General features: G+C 35.6%; 1 long non-coding RNA gene across 2 annotated transcripts in view; it reads right to left on the bottom strand.

The window, feature by feature from the left end:
- The window catches only part of LOC135213110 (uncharacterized), a 281,005-nt gene that overhangs the window by 97,354 nt on the left and 156,428 nt on the right, over window positions 1-27,223 (bottom strand). Inside the window, exon 4 of one of the 2 annotated variants that reach the window (XR_010314081.1) lies at window positions 8,317-8,400. This is a non-coding gene — a long non-coding RNA (uncharacterized LOC135213110). Of the gene's footprint in view, window positions 1-8,312; window positions 8,401-27,223 lie in introns of both variants that reach the window. The other variant, XR_010314080.1, reaches the window with a different exon arrangement.

Raw genomic sequence — 27,223 nt, 5'->3', positions numbered from 1 at the left:
TTACAAACAAAGTCAGTCTCTCTCTCTCTCTCTCTCTCTCTCTCTCTCTCTCTCTCTCTCTATCTCTCTCTGTTCACTAAACTTTAAAACGTTAACACACATCTGTTTCCTTCCTACCAAACTGATCTCGTTTCAATCAGTTCTCCTTCCACTGATCTTGTTTCAGTTTCATTCAAAACTGCCCGACGTCCCTGCCACTTCTCCTTTTTCACTCGGGACACCGTCACTTAAAACTAAACAATAAAACATAATTACATTCCGCGGAATTGTGACTCGGACAATTAAGCGTGGCAGTCTCAAAGAAAGTCTACAATGACTGCTGTTGGGAAAGGAGACACTTGGGTGATATTCCGCGCACAAAGGACGCATTAACGGACCTGTTAAAATATCAGCGCGGCCCCAAGTCATAGAGATTCACGAGGATCCTTGGAAAATAAACGAATTACAAATGAGATGTAATTCACGAGGATCCTTGGAAAATAAACGAATTGCAAATGAGATCTAATCCACGAGGATCCTTGGAAAATATACGAATTACAAATGAGATACAGTGTCGTTATAATGCTTATTCTTGAAACGGATTATTTCTTTACCTTACAAGCATGCAATTCGCATGATTTGAAATAAAACATGTCTTCATAATGTTACTGAGATTTTTCTAGCTGAAGGTTTCCACAAGCAAGCAACTCGCATGATTTGAAAGTCCTACTACCTACAGTCATTCATAAAAAAAATATTTATAGTATCCTTCGCGTAAAAGTAGTAATACCTTGAACAGTCTCGGAAAAGTTTATCAGGGAAAAGTCTGAAAACGCCACGAGTCAGCAAAGCCGACAACGAAATAAATAATAATAATAATAATAATAATAATAATAATAATAATAATAATAATAATAATAATAAATTTCATTTTCAGCTCAAGGCCATATACATGGAGTATATAAAGCACAGACGGTAACATACATAACGTAGACACGTGAGATAACATGATAAAAAAATTGCATAATCGGCAATATCCACACAGTTCCAGAAGCAGTAAAAATGATAGTAATCATAATCATGGTAATAACAGTAGTTTTAAAAAAGCATTATAGGTAATAATAAATAGTGAACAGATTATATATAATTAAATTGCAGCTACAGATCTTTCGTGGCTAAATGGGCTAAATACGAAAATTGAAAGAAGAACATTTCTTGGACGGTTCAAAACGCACGCATCTACGAACACGACGACTCATAAACGCGACCCCCCCCACCCCCGCCCCAGAAACAAAAACGAGGAAAATAAAACCCAATGAAGATGGAAGAGGGGCCCAACGTGACATGCCAGAGTGTAAAATGGAAAGGCGACGCGTGGTGGTATACTCGCGCGGTGGTAACCGAAGCTCCTTGGCAATAAGGGAAACGACCCTTGTCAGGTTCCATCAAGGACCAATATATATCTGCGAGGGAAGCGTCGGCTCCACTCCTCCTCCTCCTCCTCCTCCTCCTCCTCCTCGTCAGGAGAAGTATGGCGAAATGTGAAGAAAGTGAATAACAACGTCGGGTGATAAATAGAAACAACCCAGATCGAGGTGGTTCAAAACGTGAAATTCTGTGGGTTCAAAATGTGAAATTTGTGAACAACTGTTTCAAAACGTGAAATTTGTGAACAAACTGGTTCAAAATGTTAAATTTGTAACAAAGGGGTTCAAAACGTGAAATTTGTGAACAGAGGAGTTCAAAATGTGAAATTTGTGAATAAGTGGTTTTCAAAACGTGAAATTTGTGAACAAAGGGGTTCAAGACGTGAAATTCTGTGAACAAGTAACCTATTAGTATTTGTAAAAACTGGGTTCGATAAAACACGTGCCTGCTCGAGTGCCAATCGTGTGCAAAAGAAAGCCTATACGCCTAACAAATATATACGCACGCCTAAACACACACACATCTACATAAACGTAAATAAACAAATATATGTATATTTATATTCACATACGTGTGTGCATGTGATTGCGGGTAATGTATGCATGTCTCTCTCTCTCCTCTCTCTCTCTCATATTTTTATATATATATATATATATATATATATATATATATAATATGAATTTTTATCACATTACCCTGTTTCACATACAAGCACTAAGCTGCAAATATCCTTTCATATCCCATTCGCTCTACCTCGGAAATATCATATTTTCGTATATGTTAACCGAAGGGGAATCTTTTCGTTGATCATAATTCGAACCAGCGCACAGAGGAGAAATCAAGGGCTTACAGTGACGCCCTAACCGTCCAAGCCAACAAAAAACGAATTTCTCTTTCAGTTAACATATATGAAAATACATTATTTTCGAGGTAGAGCGAATTGGATATTAAAGGACATTTGGAGCTTAATTTTTTTATGTATTTATGTACAGTAAATGATATTTCCAGTTACATTGGAAATGATTTAAAATTCCACATTCTAACTTATTCTTTCGCCAATTTTCTGTTTTTAAGCAACGTAAGATAATTACGTGACGAGTTTTCGCTCCGTAAAAAAATCTTGACTGCAACGAAAGGTAATATATGTGAAATTACTATATACAAGTAAACTCATATAAGACAAGTCGTAAGCTTCTTATGATGTAGTATTCAATAACATCGACAATATTTGAAAATTTTCAAAAAGTTTTGCGAAAAGTATTTATCATATGATGGTCGTCATTATAATACAATAAATAAAAATGATAAAAGTATCTATTATATGATTATCATTACAATAATACATAAGTGATAATAATGGTTATCATATGATGATCATTATAATACATAAACATTAATGACAAAGTATATATTATGATGACCATCATTATAAAAAAAAAAATAATGACAAATATTTATTATATGATCATCATTATAATACCAAAACTAATCATGATAAAGTATCTATTATATGATAACCATCATTATAATACCAAAAATAATAATGATATATATTTATTACATGATGATCAGTATAATACAAAAAAATAATAAAGTATTTATTATAAATTGATCTTCATTACATTAATATATATATATATATATATATATATATATATATATATGTGTGTGTGTGTGTGTGTGTGTGTGTGTGTGTGTGTAATAATAACTGCAAAAATAATGACAGATTCTCCCATCCCAGAAATACCCACTTCAACAAGACAGAATCGTACCACACACGCTCCAGTTAATGTTTTCAGACCGAGGCTATTCATACCAAGGTCTCAAATGCACTCAATAATTATTTCAGTCATTTTTCTGGGCCCCAAATATCTGCTATTCTATTTCGCCGCAGAAGACGACGACGGTCGGTTTCGTTTCGAACATTCTAAAATAACCCGAAAGACGGTGACTTTTCGAAAGTTCCAGTATCTCTTTTAATAAAGGTGAGCTTACTTTGAAGAATTTATCGGTATAGGGAAATGATGGAAGTATTATAAGTACTACACAATGCAAGTATACACACCATGCATCGAAATGAAGAGATGACACCTGGAACGGACGCTTGATGTTTTCTTCTAGTCCGGGAAATGAAAAGCAGAAAACAGAAACATGGACATAACTTAGTCCATGGGCTACGATAACCGGCCCCCTCCCCAAGTAATCGCCTGACTAACAATACTTTTCTAGATAGATACTTAGACATCAACATGAAAAATAAGAGGTGGTAGGTATAAAGAAGGTGTGGGGAGGGGGAGACCTTTTTGGTTTCTGGGCCCATGGACTATACGTGGCACAACTGATAATGTAAGGTAACAAGACTTCAGGGAAAGAGCAGTGTGAGTCAACGGCCAGCAACACGGGACACCGAGGACATTCAGCTCTTAAAACATGACTCTGGCATTATATAATATATATCATATATATATATATATATCATATAATATATATATATATATATATATATATATATATATAGAGAGAGAGAGAGAGAGAGAGAGAGAGCGCGTAAGTATTAATACCTGTACAAACACACTGGCATACATGCAGAGGAGGAGAAAAACGGAATTGGCTTGACAATCCTGGGCGGCATTACCCCCATGCTACCGACGGGAATCAATAAACATCACATTGGCTTTGAATGTCGTCTTAAAGGTGACTTGCATACAAGACGATTCTCCTGAAGGAAAGTCCTTTGTGTGTGTGTGTGTGTGTGTGTGTAATCGTGGGTGTATTTGTGGGCGGAAATCTATTAACGCCAGAAATCAGGTCACGCCATTAACCTGGATGTGTGAATTAAACGGTGGTGCTTGCCTGAACATGATTTATCTGATTTCCACTGAAACCATCAATGCTAATCCTGTTTCTCCTCCGCTAAATTCCACGGGATTCTTTTTTACGACGTTTCTGGTTGTATTACGGTTTATATGTAATGTGAATTTAATATATTCGCAGAGTAGGAACAGATGTGTGTGTGTTTTCGTCTATAAATGGGCGTCTGCTATACGGTTCTTTATAGCAATTACACCAGAAAAACGAATGATTTCTTTTCTACACCGTTCTTTACATGTAGCTGAACGCTGAAAGGAAGGAAAATATGAATGTATGAGGATTAGCACCCAATCACTGAAAAAAAAAGTTTCAAAGTCTATGTCAAAGTCACTGTTTAATAACCCATGAGTAAATATATGCACATTAATTATGAACAGTCTAAAATACGCAGGGAAGAAACGCAGTCATCCAAAACATAACGCTCTTCGGAATAAATATGTAAGACTCCATAGAGCCAAAGTCACAAATATGACCTTAAACGCTGAATTCAAATCTCCATTCGATTTGCCTTTTAGCTTAATAAGGAGGTCAACCAAGAGGCAAAAAATGGAAGAAGTACAGCCGAGATGTTTGTTAAGGTATGGCTTTGTTCATGGGATGGAGCTGCGGGGGGTAGGTACATGACGTCAGCTGGTCCGCTGGTATGGTCGCTACCGTCGTGCCATGTATCATGATCAGTTAGTACTGCTGCAGTGGGGGGTCTGCGGTGGGAGGTTGACACCAACATTCTCTGGAAGCCTGAACTTCAAGTCGATCGCCACTTTGGTGTGCTTGTTCCATGCGCATAGGTTTCATCTAACGAAATAATAAAGTAATAATAACCTAGATAACAGGAGATATATAAAGATAATTCAATTGGGTGGGAACCGTCATCCACGAAAAACCGTCTCGCTGCTTTTCAGTGAAGATTTTCTCGGAAACGGGTCCTATATGAATCAAGTCCTTATCAGTCTCGCCTTTATTATCACTTTGCCATGCTGGGATCCATCAAACTTTTCCCATTTCTTCTCTTGGAGGATGCGAACTTTCGACCCAATTGCCCTTACGCTTCTCGCCCGTTTATAACTTTGCCCAGGTTTGGAGAAAGACTTTATACCTTTATCCTTCCATCTGGTATTCAAAAATACGGGAAATTTTCAACACCTTCGCTATATTTTCTTTCTTATTTTTCCTCGCGTTTTCTGAATAGTTTTGTTTTCAGAGTATATAAAAATGTATATAGTATATATATGTTTTAAAAAATCACAATAGGTCAATAAAGGCGAAAGCGCTCGTTACGGATTTCTGCCTCTCATTTTATTGTGATGTTCGCTTTTATATATAGAATATACACAAGTCTTTTGTATATTTTGATATTTTACTATTTTTAGTTTCATTCATGACTCCCCAACAGAAAATATTAAAAAAAGTATATATATAAAAATCACGAGTTCTGACTTCCAATCACTATTTCTACTTCGTTGAACATAATCGTTTTATACACTTGCTAGATTTTCCTTGGAACCCTTTGAAGAATATGACGAAAAGAATACATAAGGAACATCAAGAGACAATACATCACAAATGTGAAAAAGAGCACAGCAATTTCTAAAAAACGGTGGTTCTAAACAAGCTTCAAGACAATGGTTTAATTGAGCCGCACCTGTAGTCCTTATACAACATATATCATGTACACGTATTATTATATAAAAGGCTACTATTCCTCTCTCACTCCGTATACCCTTATATGTTAGCACCCCTGTGAACTTTACAATTATCATTATTAACGTTATTATTATTATTATTATTATTATTATTATTATTATTATTATTATTATTATTATTTAGAAGATGAACCCCATTCATATGGAACAAGCCCACCAAAGGGGCCAGTGACTGACTTGAAATTTAAGCTTCCAAAGAATTTCAAGGTTTTCATTCGAAAGAAGAAGCAGAGAGTAATGGGAAATACAGAACGAGGAGGTGAGTTCTAAGAAAAAATAGATAAATCAACACTGTCAATAAAATGGACAGCTGAGGTCATTGAACCAGGTCAAAGAGTATTTCTAATTTGAGGGTGAGGGTGTTAGTGACACTCAGCTGGCTTTGTAGTACTTTCGTCCCTCATGAGATTTCTCAAGTGACTGACAGCCACTAGGCATTAAGTGAAAAATTAAGTAGCCTTCTGGTTCTTCCAACACTTCTAGTACCCACGTACTATTCTCCCACAGATTGTGTGACCACGTTGCTGGTTCTCGTGTGCCAACAAGAAATATATATATATATATATATATATATATATATATATATATATATAGATATATATATTATATAAATATATATATATATATCTTATATATATATATTATATATATATAATATAATATTAATATATATGTGTGTGTGTGTGTGTGTGTGTGTATAGATATATATATACATATACGAATATATATATATATATATATATATATATATATATATATATATATATATATATATATATATATATATATATATATGTATCCTGAGAGAGAGAGTGAGAGAGAGAGAGGAGAGAGACGAGAGAGAGAAACCGTCGACAAACCTTTGAAGAGAACACTGCTGCCAACTGATCACTTTCAATGAAAGATAAGATGTTCAAACACGCCTGTCCTTTACAATAGAATCCTTCCTATTTCTCCTACTTCAACCAATTAAAATTTGAGTCAAAATATATATTTCCAAGCTTATTCACACAAAGCATTTTTTTAACCGTTTTCTTTTCCCTTGCGTGCATCTTCGACGGGAAATACTGCATCGTTCCTCTACAACAATATTAATATCCACCTAAAGAAATCAAATTCGAGAAATTCCGAAAACGTTTCCAACTTACAAACGTTTTTATCAACCCAAAACCACTTCACCTCATTTCAGCTTTTCATCGAATCCGAATTTTCATTTTCCTTTCATAAGCAGAGCTCATTTTCCACTTCCTCTTCCTCGCCGACTTCACCTCATTAACCCAGAGTCTCTCCTCAGCAGCATTTTATTGGCTTCGTTCTGCAACTGACCGGAACTCATTAAAATTGGCCACGTTTTCGACAGCACGCGAACGCATGCGGGTTAGAGAGGACAAACACAGTTCGTGATTTTGTCCCACAAACATCAAAATCCCCGTTCAATGGTGAAATATCTTTGACTTTTATATTCTCAGGATGGATCAATCATTTTATGCCATTGCCTTTCTTCCTTTTTAAAAATTTAAACTTTGACAATACGTCCTGAACGAAAACCGGTCTTTAATTGGATTGTGGTTCGTCATCACTGTAAAACGCCTGTTCTAAATACGATATTACTGATAACTCTGTGGCAACAAATTAATAATCTAACGTGTTAGCATTTCTGTTTGATTCCGTTCACTGTCGAAATGAACAGCGTAATTCTCCTCCACACTGGACGACAAAAATTAACACCGTCCCACATTTTGACAGTTGTGGCTTGATTACAAACAAGACGACAACAACTTGTTATCAGAAGTATGAGACTCGAGGCAACTTGATAGCTCAATCACAGGCAAACTTGACCACACTTCATTCATCCAACGAGATACCGATCGTGTATAAACTTTTGGGCAAATAATAATCGGTTATGAAGATGGAATGATTCAGCACTCAACAGTTACATTATTGGACAAATTCATTTCCATGCATTCCTTTAAAATGGGATGTCAATTGATAACTGGTAAAATCAAGATACAATAAACTTCTATTTCATTAAACAGATTAATAGTTTTTAAAAACCTTGACAGGGGCATCTATACAAGACCCATTCCCCAAAACATCAGCAACAGATTTCCCTTCATGAATAAAAAAATTATAATAATAAAAATAAAAAAAACGGCAGCTCATCATATTACCAGGAACTGTACAACAGAAACTGCCTAACTGACAGTGACATGTCACAGTAAGAACATTCTGGAAACTCAATTTATCCGCTTTGCAAATGAATATTAAACCTGTGGCTAAAATATCATACCTATGTGATCTCCAATCAGTTTCACTGGGTATCCATGACACTTACCTTTATTACATGTCCTGTCGAAAAAATAATGGGTGACGCCACATCAAATGTTCTTGTTTTTAAGGCAGAATACAAAGAAACAGCCTGAAAAGAAAAGAAAACCGGGTTATATGCGTAACGATGACGTATTTCTGAAACATCTTTTATATATTGCACTCTAATAAGTTGCTTTCAAAGTTAAGACTTGAATTAAGGCAGACGATACATATAACGTTCTAGTTACGCCATTTTCGACAATACAGCCAAAGTACTCAAGGTATCTAGACACTGAAAGGAAGCAGAAAAAATAAGGCAGCAATCCTTACAGCAAATAAACAAAGCAGAAGAGGTATAATTCAGAAGTGTTCAGGAGATTCCGGGAAATTCCAGGGAGTTTGGTAAGGTGGCTTTGGAATGGATGGTACTTACGATGCAGCCGATGATAGGGAAATTATATATTTACAAGAATAAATATATATATATTTATATATATATGAAAATAATGAACAGGTGAGAACGTGTCTCACAGAAATAAATTTCTGACTCACACCAGGAACGACCCTCGGTCTTCCAAGTGACAGGCCAAAGCGTTATCGACTCCACAGCCAAAAAAAAAATAATAATAATAATAAATAAAAGTCTGTCATGCACTCGCCTGGTGTGAGTTCGAAATATGTACATATATGTGTATATAAATGTATATGAGTCATATCACATTACCGTGATTCATATACATACATCGAGCTACTGATGTCCTTTGATATGTTTAACCGAAGGGGAATTTTTTAGTCGATAAAAGATTTGTCGGCTCACGGGCGCGAACCATCGACAAAAACAAAATCAGGACGCACAGTGCGTCCTGGATTTGTTGGTGTCGATGGTTCGTGCCCGTGAGCCGACAAATCTCTTATCGACTAAAAAATTCCCTTTCGGTTAAAGATATATGAAAATATATTAATCCTGAGGTAGAGCGAATTAGATATTAAATGACATTTGTAGCTCGATGTATATAAATGTATATTTGTGTATATGTGTAGTTTGTGAGTGTGTATGTTTGTGTGCGTGCCTACAAAATCGCTGCTTGATTCCTCTGGACAAGTGAAAGTCACGTATATAATGGCTATAGGCATGGGGCTTGCAGCGCTTTCAAAGTGTAATGATATTGCAAAAACTGAAGAAAGTACAAAAGTCTGTGATGCAGAGGATAATGTAAGGTAAGTAAAATAAATAAATAAATAAAACACCTATGTGATGCAGAAGATAATGTATATGAGTTTATATATATACATACATGCATGCATACACACGTATACACACAATCCAACAAAGTACTGGAAGCCAAACGAAAACCCCCCAATGAAAGGGGCGAAATCTATAAGGTATAGACAGTACGACGCATTACCCTCGATATAACAGTATTTCTTAAATAAACGATCGTCCTTTCTCGGACGGCAGCAGCCCTCAGCGCCGAGGCTGAATAGCAGAGAGAGACGGTCATCGTGACGGATGGCCAAATAACCCAATTCGTCCGGTATCACGGATCGTGCTGAAGCCCTTTCATAAGACGGCGGCTTTGATGTTCTCCTTTACAGGGAGCCAAAAGGAAGGAAGACAGGAGAGAGAGAGAGAGAGAGAGAGAGAGAGAGAGAGAGAGAGAGAGAGAGAGGTAACACTGTAACTAGGATCAATTTTACGAACTAAATCGTTCAGTAAAGATATCACACAGGGTTCTGAACTAGTCATATATATATCATATATATATATATATATATATATATATATATATATATATCTATATATATATATATATATATAAGATATATATATATTTACTGTATTTTCCTTCACTTCCTCCTGCTTCTTCCTAATGAACACCTTAATATTCTTTGTAAATTTGAATTTCCAGTCACTGGCCCCTTTGGTGGGCTTGTTCCATGTGATTAAGTTTCACCTACTGCATAATAATAATAATAATAATATGACCAACTAATATAGTTTCATTGTAGCGTGAAGCTTTCCCTCAAGAAATTATTAAATTCTTAAATTTTTGAAACTCCCAGAAATATCTAAGATACAAAATACACAACATTCCTTACATGTGAAAGGCATTTCAGGATTCCATTTTAATCAAAATAGACTACAACAATTTAGTCTAATAATAAAATCCTAACGGATCTTCTTTGTCATCCCCGGGAACAGTAAGGGAGACATGACACAGTCACCAACTGTAAACCAGTTTGTCCGTCCCAGGTGGGGGCAGGGTAGGGGAGACAAATCAACCTCGTCATGCTAACCTCTCTGATCACCCCAGGTGGGGACAGGGTAAGTATGGAAATGGGAGGGTAGGAGAGACATTCACCCTTCTTGTGCAAACCTCTTTGTCCACGCCAGGCGGGAGCAGAGTACGTAGCGGAATGGGAGGGTACGAGACAACTCCACCCTCCTCTTACAAACATGTTTGTCCGGCCTGGGTGGGGGCGGAGTTGGTAAGGGATCGGGAGGGTAGGGGAGCCAACAGCGCCGGTTTTCAGCACGCGTAGCGAACGCCAAAAGCTCATATTACATCAATAGATTTCGTGGGCTAAACTACCTTTTTATGATGTCACCCAAAACGAACTGATCAAGATTTGCTAAGTTATGCAGGAGTGCTAATTCACTCGAAGCTCGAAGTTAGCCGTTTCGCAAGGTCACAAGTCGAAAGGCCCCTTTAATGCTGTAACTTGTTAAGAGCTCCCAAGGAACGGGATTCATATGACTAGAGGTCAGAAGTCTGATCATCATTAAATTTTTAAAATTAATTTTGTTACTACGCGACCACCAACTACAAAACTGAAATAGTCTGAGAAGTAAAAATAGTAAATAAATCTAATAAAAGCAATAATCGGATATCAAACATATTTCTTTTCCGGATATGACATAATTCATACATCAAAAGAACTCGATTAGTCTTTATCTTTCCTTTAAAATGCATCAATATCATAATAATTAACCTGGGAACGTTGAAATCAACACCTATCTATCCTATAGCTGCCTGCGTGTACTGGAACATGAAGTTCCGAAAAAAAATGGTATAAGTGCATGCCTTCAAACTGACTTATCTGGACAATGCTCTTGGAACTTTGTTAATAAAGGAACTATAGAATGGCCGCTATGTGTAATTTGAAGGTATTAAAAATCAGATTAGACAGATTTCTGTTCGTTTCCTAGAATATTATCTATTTTGCACCAACCACTTCCAAGCAAGACAGTCTGCCATTTACATATATTACTATTAACTTCTAGAATTGTGAATGAACTTTCCTCCATGGTTGTATTGTCTAAATTATTTGCTTATTATACTAATTAAGCTCTTGTATAAAAATATACTTCCGAGAGTGTTTGTTTGTCCTCTTGACAACAGCAACAACAACAACAGGAAAGAATGACATTATTGTCACAAGTCTTCGGCTACAAAATCTACTTCACTGGGCTGGAGAAACAAAGAGAACGTTCGGAAATAAAATAGAGAGGTGCTTTTTCCTCCAACCATTAAAACTTTAAAAATGTGCAGTTGAAGTTAGGAAGGAAAAAAATGGCTTTCTGTTATTTACTTTAAGGGGAAAAATAGTAAAATCTAAGAAAGTCTGCGTGAAATTGCCCAAAGGGCCATTTGTTTTCTTGTTTACGTTTCGAAGGAACACAAATAAAACTAAATCTTTTGATCCCAACTACTTCGAGATTTCGTAACAATGCGGGTGGCAACGAGGAAATGCACAGAAGAATCCCAAGAAACGTCTCCCAATGTGTGTGTGCGTGTGTGCGTGCGTGTGTGTGTGTGTATGTGTGTGAGCGCGCGCTTTCCTACACATACAGTCTGCTTTACTTTATGAACGGTTATAACCATAAACATTTCATATAACTGCTTAAATGACCACTCCACAAGCCCCTTCCAGCAATATAGCAGAAACTACAGATATTTTTTCCAATTAAGGACGAATCTGACATTTAAAATATAATATATAAAAGTTAGTTTTTAGATAGCGACAGCCATTCAACTTACCGAAACATTACGTTCACGTTTAATTTATTCAAAATTCGTTTCCCTACTTTGCTTCATCTAACCCACTTCCATTAATCTCTCTGTTAGCTTATACGAAGCCTAAACTTATACACTACATTAAATTATGTCCATTCCCCCTGCCTTTCTCACTATCTCTCGACTCCAACATATCCCTGCCTACAAAGGATACATATACAATAGGATCCCTCGCCTCCTTTCACTCGGCTTGCTAAGAGCATCCCCAAAAGTCCTTTAATCAGCATGGAACACCAGGTGAGAGGATTCAGGTGGAGAAGGGAATACCTGTCGACCTCTGATAAGGTCACAAACCTTCCAGGTCGGGTTCGAAGCGGGTGGAAGGTAGGGAGGATAAGAAAGGGCTTGTGTAGGAGTCATACTCCACTTCTGTCAACCTGCATTTCAATCAAGGGAGAGAGAGAGAGAGAGAGAGAGAGAGAGAGAGAGAGAGATGTAATTATCTTACGCCCACCATTTCTTAAAGAAATTTCAAAGTATCTCACAGAGTCTTTCAAAATAAAGTCGTATCCTCTTGCATGATCTTAACTCGTCTTGCATGAAAAATAAGGAAACTCAAATATTTTGTTTTTAGAGGCAATTCAATCAAACCTCTTATGATATCAATAAAATATTAAGAGGTTCTTAATCTTTAATGCAGCCTTCCGTAGTCATGGGTCTTCCAAATAAATATTCTAATACCCAAAGAAGTCCAGCTGATATTGTCACGTACTATTCTTCCAAAGGTTATGAGAAGGACATGCCCAGGCCACCCCTATTTCACTATCATCATTATCTCCATTTTCCCTCTCATCATTATCTCCCATTTCACTTTCATTATTACTTACCATTTCCCTTCCATTATTGTCTCCATTTTCCCTAATATCATTATCTCCCTTTTCTCTTTCATCATTATCTCACTTTCCTCTTTCATCAATATCTCCATTTTCCCTTTCATCAATATCTCCCATTTCCATTTTATCATTATCTTCATTTTCCCTTTCATCATTATCCCCCATTTCATTTTCATTATCATTTACCATTTCCCTTCCATTATTATCTCCACTTTCCATTTCAACAATATCTCCCTTTTCTCTTTCATTATTATCTACCATTTCCCTTCCATTATTATCTACCATTTGCCATTCATCATTATCTCCCATTTTCCTTTCATCAATATCTCCATTTTCCCTTCCGTCATTATCACCCATTTTCCCTTTCATCATTATCCCCCATTTCACTTTCATTATTATTTACCATTTCCCTTCCATTATTATCTCCATTTCCTTTTCATCATTATCTCCCTTTTCTCTTTCATCATTATCTACCATTTCCCTTTCATCATTATCTCTCATTTCTCTTTCATCATTATCTCCCATTTTCTCTTTCATCATTATCCCCCATTTCACTTTCATTATTATTTACCGTTTTCCCTTTCATCATTATCTCCCATTTCCCTTTCGTCATTATCTCCCATTTCCCTGTCATTATTATCCACCATTTCCCTTTCGTCAATATCTCCTATTTCCCTTTCATCATTATCACCCATTTTCTCTTTCATCAATATCTCCCTTTTCTCTTTCATCATTATCTCCCATCTCCCTTATATCATTATTTCCTATTTCCCTCTCATCATTATCACCAATTTTCTCTTTCACTAGTATCTACCACTTCTCTTTCATCAACATCTCATATACATAAGGAACTTTCTACCACTTATCCTACCATCTGACTCCTATTATTCCTTGTAAAGCGTTTTTCTTAACTTGACAAAATTTTTCAAATACAGAAGCAACTCCAGTCTATCTGACTTCTATAAGATATAGTTTCACTGTCAAACCATGATTCCCACCCACTAAGATCATACTAAACTTATGCATAATCTAATTCAACCTGCCCTTTGTTTACCTTGCCTTATTTAATCTTTCACTAAATTCCAACTCAGGAGAACCAGTACTGAATATTACAGTTCCTACATATATGAATGATTCAATCCTCTCTCTTAACTAATGTTATTACACCCCTTCTGCATACACATTACTTCCGTTTTCCTTAAATTTATACCGAGACGCATCTCTGTAGAGATATGATGCATTTCATCCAGCAAGCTCCGTAAATCTTGTGTGTTTGCTGATTAAATCACCAGAATTTGCAACTTTCGATCGTTAATCCAACCTAAATCTCAGCCATCTCCACTTTTTTTTTACTTTTCTGTAAAAGAAAACTATTGAGATGACTTTGTCTGTCCGTCCGTACTTTATTCTGTTAGCACTTTAGCGTTCGTTATTTATAAGTTTAGGTAAAATCCAAACAGCTGCCAATTAAATCTGCCGTTATCACAAAACCTTATCATTTCACTGATAATAGATAACTTGAAAAACGGAAATATGTTGACAACTGAAAAACTACTGAAAAGGACAGAATGAACTGGACACTTTCGCAAACCTAGAACAGACTTTAAAAAAAGACAGAATGAACTGGACACTTGCACAAACCCAGAGCAGACTTGAAAAGTAAAAATAAGGAAATAAATCAAATACGTAACAATTCTAACTACACGAGAAAAAAAATGAGTTCAAGTACCTCTTAATAACACTTTATAAAGATGCAATTATATAAGCATTTTAACAACACACATACAAAAAAAAAAAAAAAAAAAAAAAAAACAGAATCTTGCAAGTGCTCATAGTTCTTGGGGAAAGAAAGGCTGGACTCTCTCAAAATCAAATGAGTAGAGGAGTATACGCAAAACAAAAGCGCATCATGTTGTTTCTGCAGAGATTTCGGTTTTTCTCCTACTCTGTTTCGGGCCAAACAAGAATTCCTATTTTTCTCTGCCTTCGGCAAGCATAAAAATTTGCATTAATGGCTTCGCCTTGCATACTAATGCATTTTCCACAGGGCATTAAGGAGTTTATTTAATATTTTACAGCAGCAGATAGCCCTTTTGAATGAAATAAATTTCTCCTAATTCTTTTTATTTTTTTAGTACACTTGCATTTCTCCTGGTGCAATTTACTTCACATTTTCTAAAATAGCAAGCAGTGTCCTAAGCATGATTGTTCGTAAGCACATTAAACGAAAGAGAGAACTGACACTGATTACCAAACGTTGATGACAAACGAGTCGATTCACAATTTGGAAGTGCCCAAGCCTTACTTATCAATATAAAAATTTCCGTTTAATAAGTCAACGAACTTACTCAACTCTAGGATACCTGTTCTTCCTCTGATGTACCCTATTCCGCTCATTTCCAATCCTACTCATTCATCTCCATTTCCATTTTTCTTTGCTACATTTTTGCGCAATTTTCTTCCGTTCATTAACTCTGTAACAAAATATATATTCATTTATACCCCTATAGTTCCTGTCCGTTTATCACAATTTAATTTCAAAGTTCCATTACTGAACTTTTGATCCAGCGTCTAACTTCACTTATCTAACAGACAAAAACTTTCCATTCGTATACAGTCGATGCAAGTGTAGCCATTAATAACTGCAATACAAACATGCCTTACTAGGAACCTATTCAATTAAACCCTCCTCTAACTCTTCGGTTGATTTTTCAGTGCTCAAGTTTTGAATTTCAGATTTCTTAGCGACTCATTATTCAATGGAATGTCACTTCATACTTATGTATATCCATTCCATATAACGTCTATCGACTTTGAATAGCAATATGTTTACATGTTCCAGAAAACCTTGTTCACATATCCACAGTCATTGTTTGATCTCTCTCTCTCTCTCTCTCTCTCTCTCTCTCTCTCTCTCTCTCTCTCTCTCTCTCTCTCTCTCTCCTGCGCGAAGTCAGATTAATCAACAGATATCACAAGTTTAACATACGTCTAGAATTTGAGAAATATCTAGAAGTGTTAATGAACTATCGGTGATAAGATTAGTGTGAAGTGAAAATAGTAGGATAAAGCGTCTTCTAAGTTAGTTTATCAAGTGAAATACTGTAAATCAGAACAAGATGGCAGTAAGTTCCAACAGCGGGAAAAAATGGCGAGATTTAGCTTGCTTGGCAAATTGCAATACGATGAGGTAGCAGGAAGGGAACTGGCATTTCTCATCTATGAGATAAGCAACAGTCCTAACCAAAAAGATACAAAAGCATTCATAGATATATTAGAAGGATACAATCCTTCAAACTGGAACAAATCAACTGAAAACATCTTGAAAATAATTGAAGAAGTTCCAAATAAAATCCAAGTGGTCAAGAGACTCATAAAGAAAATATACCTAAACCAACATATTCCGACAAAGAAAATGAATAAGGTGAACCTTGTGAATATCCTAATTGATGCATTAGGAAAAAGAATGCCAAAAGCATGTAAACTGTGTATGGTGTGGTATAGCATAGTTAATCCACAAAACCTAATCAGAAAATGTGCTGCATGCAACATTCCGACCCATCCACAGTGTGCTGAGGTAATGCAAGATATGAGAAAAGAGACAAGAATTTTTTGCTCAACATGTCTACCATGGATAGACAATGTTATTAAATCAAGATTGAATGTACAAATAGTTGAGGATGAAGAAAAAGAAGAAGAGGAAGAAGCAGAAGAAGAAGAAGAAGAAGAAAGAAGAAGGAAAAGAAGGAAAATGTAAGAGAAGTAAACAAAACTGAGATGACAGAAAAAGATAAGGCAAAACAAAGAACAAGATAAAAGTATGGATGCAGAGATACTCATTGATACTACATATGAGGCTATAAAAGCAGCATACCTACGAAGAAATAAATTACGATATGACAACACAAAAGAAAATGCCGAAGAGGCTCTACCCAGATCTACACAATGACGGGAAAGAGGAAAAAATATACAAAAAAGACAAAGTCTGCAACCTTTTGAAAAGAGGGAATTGCAGATTTGGAGAAAAATGTTACTACAAACATCCTAAGGTATGTCACAACTATGAAATATATGGTAAATGTGCATACCTAGATGGCTATGAGGATGATTGCAGAGATCTACATCCAAAAATATGCAAAAACCTAAAAGAAGGAAAAGGATGTAAGTTCGACAAAAAATGTAAATATATGCACCCTGTAGCCATGAAAAATAATCAAATAAATAACCAATCAAGTAATAAAATCCAAAATAAGAAAGAAACAAATAAAGAGAGGAATGAAGAATATCAGGTAAAAGAAAAAAGCAAGCCATCAACGAGATATGCAGAGGTGTCAGCAAAAAATTTCAATGCATCAGCTCCAAGATTCTACTCAAGAGATAATAACTGTTTTTATTATGCAAGAGGATATTGCAGATATGGAGAAAATTGCAGATTTCAGACCACAAAATGAATAATTATGATGAAGGAAGAACAAATATTATGGAAAAGTTGGATTTTTTAATGTCAGAATTTCTGGAAATGAAAAAAAGAACAACATACCAGAACAGGAAAGAGACATGGGAAAATCCTTATTATTACCAATATTAAATGAAGGAGAAAACACGCAAACCATCATAGTGATGAATGCGCAGGGTTTAGTTACGAGTAACTCAAAAAGAAAAATAGAGTACTTAGAAGAACTAACCCAAATTGAAAAGAAAATAGATATAAAGAATATAAGTGAAACCTGGTATTCCCAAGAGACTGGGAATGATGATCAAATAAAAGGGTTCCAAACTTATAGATCAGATAGAAAAAATAGGAATCAAGGGGGAACCGCAATATATGGGAAAGACAAAAAACAAGGAAAAATATATGAGAAATATAGTAACTCAGAATGTGAACTAATAGCGGTAGAATTTGAATCTGAAAAATTAATGAACATAGTAATATATAGACCTCCTAGTATAAAGAGTTTGATTTAATAATAGAAAATTGGATGATATATGTAGAAATCACAAGGACTGGACTATTCTCCTATCTGGAGACTTCAACTTTCCTTTCGTAGACTAGAAAGAACGAATAGGAGATTGTGGATGTACTTATACATATAAAAAAGAGAGTAATAGTAGTGCAGAAGATAAGAGGCAATTCGAAAAAAGCTATTAGATATGCTACTAGAATACAACATTCAACAAATAAATCACCTGCCAACAAGAAAGGAAAATACTTTAGACCTAGTATTTGTGAACGAGATGAATTATGTTAAAGAAATAATAGTTTATAATGCGAGTATTTCAGACCATAATGTCATAGAATTAACAGTCCATTCCAAAGCAAGTGAAAACAGAGATAAGCAAGAAATGAAAAAAGTGGGAAGGATATGGAAAATACAACTTTCTACAGTAAAATATAAAATGGTCAGAAATAAATGAAGAATTAAACAAAGATTGGGATAACATTTTCGTAAGTGATGACTAAAGGTAAATACGGAGATATTATATAAAATATTAGAGAAAATAGTGGATAAATATATACCGAAGAAGAAAAGTAAACATCAGTCATGCATACCAAGAGACAGAAGGATCTTGTTCCAGAAAATCAGAAAGTGGAAAAAAGGTCTTGCAAAAGAAAAAAATGCATGGAAAGTTATAGAACTAAAAAGTAAGATAGAAAATGCAGAACAAAAGATTATACAATCAAAAGAAAATGAAAAACGGGACTTGGAAGAAAAAACCCTATTAAATATCAAGCAAAATCCCAAAACTATTATACTCATATGCGAAGAAGATGAATAAAAGAAGAATAGAAATAGGCCCTCTAAGAATTGAAGGGAGATTAACAAATGAAAAAAGGAAATTTGCAACATATTGGCAGAACGATATAAGAGAGAATTCACCCCTAGAATAGATAATGAAGATAATGATATAGAAGTAAGGGATGAAAATAGTGAATATTTAGCTGACATAGATATTAATGAAGCTGATATTGTGGAGGCTATTAATGAAATTAAAAATGGAGCTGCTGCAGGGCCTGATGGAGTGCCTGCTATTTTGTTAAAGAAAGTAGTTCATTCTATCGTAAAGCCACTTGCAATATTATTAAGACAAAGTGTAGATACAGGCAAGATTTATGATGAGCACAAATTAGCATATATTACCCCTACTTTCAAAAGTGGATCAAGACTAGAGGCAAGTAATTATAGGCCTGTGAGTCTAACATCACATATTATGAAAGTGTATGAAAGGGTAATGAAGAAAAATATTATGAAACATTTAATAAAAAATAATTTGTTTAATAAAGGACAACATGGTTTCGTACCCGGAAAAAGTACACAAACCCAACTGTTAGTCCACCGTGAGAACATATTCAAAAATATGAAAAGCGGAAATGAAACAGATGTGGTTTATCTAGACTTTGCAAAAGCTTTTGACAAAGTAGACCATAATATATTAGCGAAGAAAATTAGAAAACACAATATCGTGGATAAAGTAGGAAGATGGTTAAAAGAATTTTTACACAACAGAAAACAGATAGTTATTGCAAACGACGAGAAATCGGATGAAGCCAAGGTAATATCCGGTGTGCCGCTAGGTACGGTGTTAGCTCCAATACTGTTTGTTATTATGATTGAAGACATAGACAGTAATGTTAAGGATTCGGTAGTGAGTAGTTTCGCAGATGACACAAGAATAAGTAGAGAAATTACTTGTGATGAAGATAGGAACGCTCTACAAAGAGACCTTAACAAAGTATATGATTGGGCAGAGGTAAATAGGATGGTATTTAACTCTGATAAATTTGAATCAATAAATTATGGAGACAGAGAAAGAAAGCTATATGCATATAGGGGACCTAATAATGAGACAATCACAAATAAGGAGGCAGTTAAAGACCTTGGTGTGATGATGAATAGGAACATGTTATGCAATGATCAAATAGCAATTCTGTTGGCAAAATGTAAAGCAAAAATGGGAATGTTGTTACGGCACTTCAAAACAAGAAAAGCTGAACACATGATTATGCTTTATAAAACATATGTTCGTAGTCCACTTGAATATTGCAATATGATATGGTACCCACACTATCAAAAGGATATTGCACAAATAGAGAGTGTACAAAGGTCCTTTACAGCTAGAATAGAAGAAGTTAAAGACCTTGACTACTGGGAAAGACTACAATCCTTAAAATTATATAGTCTAGAAAGAAGAGAACGCTACATGATAATTCAGGCATGGAAACAGATAGAAGGAATAGCAGAAAATATCATGGAACTAAAAATATCAGAAAGAGCAAGCAGAGGTAGATTAATAGTGCCCAAAACTATACCAGGAAAAATAAGGAAAGCACACAGGACATTAATCCACTACACACCAGCATCGATAATGCAGCGTCTATTCAATGCGTTGCCAGCTCATCTGAGGAATATATCAGGAGTGAGCGTAGATGTGTTTAAGAATAAGCTCGACAAATATCTAAACTGCATCCCAGACCATCCAAGATTGGAAGATGCAAAATATACCGGAAGATGTACTAGCAACTCTCTGGTAGACATTAGAGGTGCCTCACACTGAGGGACCTGGGGCAACCCGAACAAGATGTAAGGTCTGTAAGGTAAGGTAAGGTCTCTCTCCCAGAGTATTTTGAAAGCTATCTCTCACATCTGTTCCTCCATCGCCTTCTAATTCCATTCTTCTCTCTCTCTCTCTCTCTCTCTCTCAAAGAATATTATCTCCCGAGTCTGTTCCTCCATCTAATTCTAACATTTTTGAGTCTTCCTAATCCCATTCCCTCCCCGCCCCCAAACCCCACTCTCTCCCACATCTGTTCCTCCTTCTCTCTCTAACATTTTTTAGTCTTCTCTCTCTCTCTCTCTCCAGATCTTCCATTAACTTTATAAGTGTATAATGACCTACTTTAAAAAAGTAGAATGTATACGTGACAGAAAGAGTTACGGAAGACAATTTGATTTTCAGAGCCTCTCTCTCTCACTTCAGATCTTCCATTGGTTTTTAAAAGCGTATAATAACCTACAATAAAAAAAATAGAATGTATAAATGACAGAAAGAGTTACGGAAGACAATTTGATTTTCAGAATCTCTCTCTCTCTCTCTCTCTCTCTCTCTCTCTCTCTCTCTCTCTCCTCCAGGCGTTTATTTTTCCTAACCACTGACTCCAACGTACCGTGTCCCCAACGCGTCCAGCTTTTCCTTGTACAGCAACCACCCAATAGCCTCCCCCCATGGGGGTGGGGATGGGGGGTGTGGGGGGGGGGGACCTTCAGCGTCACTATGTCGATCTTTCATTGGGGGGCGAGACCTGAGAAGTTGCGATCAAAGTGGAAGCCATGTTGTCTGCCGCAATTACCAACTCTTCGGAAATTAATCATTAAGTTAGGTCATACTCCTCGCACCACTCACACTTTGTGTGTGTGTGTGTAGGAGAGAGAGAGAGAGAGAGAGAGAGAGAGAGAGAGAGAGAGAGAGAGAGAGAGAGAGTCTGAAAATAAAGTGGCCTTTCATAACTTTGCTTTATTAATACATATATTTTTTTCACTGCAAGTTATTATACAAATCTGTTGTCTATATAAATTCATTGCAAAATCTGGGAATGATATGCATTAGGGAATAAAAAAAAAAAAACTATATGAAAGAGATGGAACCCGCTTGAATTTAGAAGGAGTAAAATTACTAGGAAACCTTCTTAACGAAAACCTCTAAAGACAACCTCAGTCAACTGAACATCGTATGAGAATGATTTGCATCACGAAATTTTGCGGCATTTCCCTTAAAAAACAGAAAGGAATAGAAAACAATTGTGGAATGAATAATTGCACTACAATATATCATTTAATAAACTATGCTCATCCACGAGCTTATCGCGTATCGGGGTATACTCAAACATAGATTTCTACAAGTTATATTAGCCAAAACCAAACCTAACAGTAGTTTGAACGACGAAAAGAGAAACATATATCGATGTGACAAATACTACCAACTTACAGAACAGACATTTATGTCTAGATTTTTTTTTTTTTCAAAGGCTATAACAGTAAAAACTACCTAACTGGATAAAGCGGTCCTATAGCATCAAAATATAGTTAAAAAAAAAAAAAAAAAAAATTGGGGGGGGAATGTGTTGCAATGAAAAAGATTTATTACCCAAACGTTTTGTTCTGAAATATTAAAACTCAAGTTCAGGGTTTGACGAAAATAAAGATAATGATAAAGTAACTTTATCATTATCTTGGTAATTCGTTACCAGTGAGGCCCAATTCTCCCCATAACATCCAAGGAATGGGCATGACTCCCATGGGAAAAATATTTATGAAGAGAAAAGTCTTGGGAATAAAAAAAAAAAAAAAAACTGGCTTACACGTATAAAAAAAATAGACTTATTATAGTTCCTACGAATCAAATTAACGAAGCAGATGGACCAAAAAAAAAAGAAGCCAGGGGAATGAAATACAAGGAACTACAGCATCCGGTAATAAAGGCTGACATATGGCAGCATATGTCAGCATAACCCAGAGATACTGAAATTTACATACAAACTTCCAATATATGCTAGAAATTCTCTCTCTCTCTCTCTCTCTCTCTCTCTCTCTCTCTCTCTCTCTCAACATTTTGATAGCTTAAGATACTTCTGGCAGCTGCTATGTACGCATAAAAAATTTCCAGATTTCCCCAAAGACCATCGGTAGCAAAACATACAACAAGGATTAAAACTAGATAAATAGAGATGACAAATAAAGAATCAATAAATGTCCGTTTTCTGCTTTGTGTATTGCGTATCTTTCAAATAGATCAGAGGTTCTTTCAAGACTATTCCATAATATTATAAAAAAAGCAGGCATAAAAAACCCACCAAATAATCGTTAATATTAGAATATTAGGGTTATGTAATCCATGATTACATAACCTACCACTCCAGAATCATCAATAACAACAGTTTCTACCGCGCGAGAGATCTCTGAATAACAGTTGCATTCTAATTGATTTGATAATTCATTGAACAACAAACAGCTGCTCATGAATATTCAGTCACGAGAACCTTGCCTTCGAATTGTGGTCGGATCAGAAATGAGGATTGACACACGAGTTTCCACTCACGATTCGCGGACTCGCCGAATCGCGGATTTTTCATCAGACCTTCTGTGCACATTATTCGCGGAAAATTCTCCCATTCGCGACATTTCCCACTGAGAAATATTCACAAATTACAAGTAACCCTAATGGCATTATTTTAATAGTTTTATCACAAGAAGTGCATTTAGTCACGAAAGTGACATGAAAATCTTTTTTGTGACTAAATGCAATTCTTGTGATAAAACTATCAAAATAATGCCATTATGGTTACCTGTACATGAATACTTAGTATTTTACATAAACCAGCTGGTATAGTGATTAGTGTCATGGACTGCCACTCAGATGTCGCGGGTTAGCGTCTCCCCCAGGGCGACGAAAATCCACTGGCTCTGTGATCAGTTACTGCTGCAGTGTTGGGGGGTCTTTAGTAGTGGGAGGTTGAAACTGACATTTCTTGGAAGCTCGAATTTCAAGTCAGTGGCCCCTTAAATGGTGTGCTTGTTCTGTGCGAATAGGTTTCATCTGCCACAATAATAATAATAATAATGAAATCATTCTCCACCAGGTAGCATGCGATACATATAATTACAAACCTTATATCCAAATGACCTCAGAAAAATTTGCAGGTCTCTTTAGCTTACAACAAAGCAAGAAACTCTTTATGGAAGTAAACCAACATCAGTATATGTACATAACAGGTAATAGTTCGCGCCAGTACACCAAGCATGCATACAGATTACACAAAACACAAAATAAAGAATGGAAATTTGAAGTTCAAAGCCAACCGTGTACTTTTGTTGTGCCCGTAAAGAAGCATATCGCGTATTTAAACGTGAGCTCCAACATCCCTATTTAAAGCAACACAACACCAGAAATACCGCGCAACATAACTCAAACTGGATACTACATATTTACTGGACACACCGAAAATGCAAATGCAGATTCCATGAATCCCCGCAAAAATGTAATAGTACATTAACCGGAATGACCACCGCTGCGGAGGAATTTCAGGTAAAAATGCTAACCATTCCTTTCCTCGCAACAAATAGGTTTCTTTTCTAGAATAATTATTAAGAGTTGAACAAAGCCTATCATAACCAACGTATAATATTACTATTCCCCAAAGGTTTCTTCACTCCAGCAATCAAATGGCCACGTTAATTAAGCCTTAAGAATATAAATTAGCGTCTATAGAGAAAATACATCTCCGACACCATTGCTGTGTTATGTAACTTTAACTATTCAAGAAAACGGGAAAAATACAATGTCGAAATGAAAATGCAGAGAATTTGATATCAACTGTGACATCACAGATTATGGTGAAAATATATTCATATTCACAAAAATCTCAGAACGACAGCACAAAATGTAAAAAAAAAAAAAAAAAAAAAAAAAAAAAAAAAAAAAAAAAGAAAAAAAAAAAAAAAAAAAAAATGTGATTTTTTATGGAGAACACCTACCGCGTTAAATATCGAAAAGCCGAAACGTTACATTTCACGACAGAGCGTTAGAAATAGTAAATCTTGAATACTTTACAAATTTTACACGAATCTTTTGATGACTTGAATAATTTCAATTAAATTTCATACCATACTATTCTGGCAACAATCATGAGATTTTTCCTACTATATCCTCCCTAGCTACTCTTCCAAGTCACAAATATTTTTCCTATATCCTGCCTGGCTACCCTGCCAAGGCATCAAGATTTTTCCTATATTCTATGTAAAATTCTGAACTTCCATCTTAATTTCACCGGCCTCTATTCCCCAGCAACTTCTAGGCAAAAAAAACAAAAACAAAATTAGAATCCATTCAGTTCCTAGAACGAAAGAATAAAACAGAACTATGACCTAAAACGCTTGATAAAAATCAAACTCGGCTACTGAACTCACAGTGGAATGTGAATTGTAAGGAACAGAAGGGTTTCAGTAAAAACCTCAAGCCTACGAGACGATAACTGCTGATACTGTTAAGGCTTGATGATTCTATTCAACCTAAAGTGGATCCTTAAAATGTCAAACATGTTCCACTGAAATTACAGCCTTCCAAAACATGTCAAGACTTCTTCGAATACAAAAACGCTCCAGCAGACTAACCTACAAACGTTAGCTCTATGACGACTGCTGACATGACAGACGTATGCCACCCAAACGGAAACACTATTTAAATGCCTTGTTTTCATGATAAATCAAGGTAAATAAAGCAGCAATGAAACGACCGTAAACCATCTGACATTTCAAACCTGGTTAACTCGTTAACGATTAGCTTGTAAACATCGCCACACAAAACATCAGGAACTCTAGACTACGTGGAATATCGTATGCTTCTTCATATTATCATTATAACAATGAAATCTGTGATGGCTGGATGTTACTTTTAATTACAAAACGCCACTGTTTAGATAACTTGCCTCAAAAAGTATATTGTCAATTACGGAAACGTACATAATCTTTTAATGTTCTGTTTAATAAACTAGTTAGTTGGTATAGGTAAAGGCTACTGCTTAAATTCTAGCAACACAACTACCTCTGGTTTGGCTTCTTGTAAAAACATCTGTCACCAAACTTCTCACAAAAATACCACGAAAGAAAAAGCTACGAATAAACGAGAGAAGGCTAAAAAGGAAGCGACATAAATATACACAATGTAACATTCCTTAAAGAACGAAATCTAACCTCGAAATACTGTCAGCGTTGTTACACTGCTTAGAAGTCTCTTATTAAGAAATCGATCTATGCTAAGCGACCAATCTACAAAAGTTGAACACTCTTGCTAAAAATCGGTACTACTATATTAGATATCAAGTAATGATCACTGCGCAGAAACCTGCGCAACTGGAATTGCTTCATGGAATGCAAGTCAGAATTTCGGCACATGGCCAAGCGCTGGGACCTATGAGGTCATTCAGCGCTGAATTGAAATTGAGAGTTGAAAAGTTTGAAAGGCGTAAAAGGAGGAAAACATGGCTGTTGCATCATGAAACAATTGTTAATAAGGGGTGAAAAGCAAAATGGAAGAGAGAGACTACGGACATGAGGTACAGTAAAAGGAACGAAATGGGTTGCAGCTAGGCGCCCAAGAAGGGAGGCTGTAGAGAACCTGAATAAGTGAAGGCTACGTTGCACCAAGCGAGGTATTTGCTGAATACACCAACGGAGAATGTTCATTAGTGCACGTTCAACGCCTCTGGTCCTTTCCAATTGTTATTCCACTACTTCTTCCAATACAATCATTCATCATTCTCTAGGTCTCTTCTCCTCTTCATCCCCTGAACCTCCCGATTTATAAATCCGGTTTTTACCGTCCTTCGACCCTACTTCCTTTCCGCGTGACTGGACCATCTCAAAGCTGGCTCATCGTCATGCATGTGCTAACCTTTTAATCGCTTTCGATATATATATATATATATATATATATATATATAATTTATTACCTATATATATATATAAATATATATATAAATATATATATATATATATAGATATATATATAGATATATATATATATATATATATATATATATATATATATATATATTACGGTGTAATCTCGACACCACCAAGACTGCTTTGTAATCAATACCTACACAGGCACTATTATATATATAATATCATAATATATAATATAATATATATAGATATCATATATATATATATATATATATATATATACACATATATATATATATATATATATATGTAATAGTGTGGCACAGTGTTGTTATTACAAAAGGCAATAACTTAATAATACTTTAGAAAAAGGCACGAAACGGATAATAAGAGAAGAAAAAGGAAAAGGGAATAAGATAATGATTTTTCTTAGCGAAGGGATTTTGTTACTCCAAACATTAGGCTTTTAGCCATCAGACATCTGGTTTTCATCTCCCCCAAAAAAACCTCTGTCCGTACCAGTGATTAGTGACCAACAGGAGATTATGGGAGACGAGCGATAT

Source organism: Macrobrachium nipponense, chromosome 19 (genome assembly GCF_015104395.2).
Source record: "Macrobrachium nipponense isolate FS-2020 chromosome 19, ASM1510439v2, whole genome shotgun sequence".
NCBI lineage: Eukaryota > Metazoa > Arthropoda > Malacostraca > Decapoda > Palaemonidae > Macrobrachium > Macrobrachium nipponense.
The sequence above is the reverse complement of the archived record's forward strand: the minus strand, read 5'-3'. Positions and strand labels throughout refer to the sequence as shown.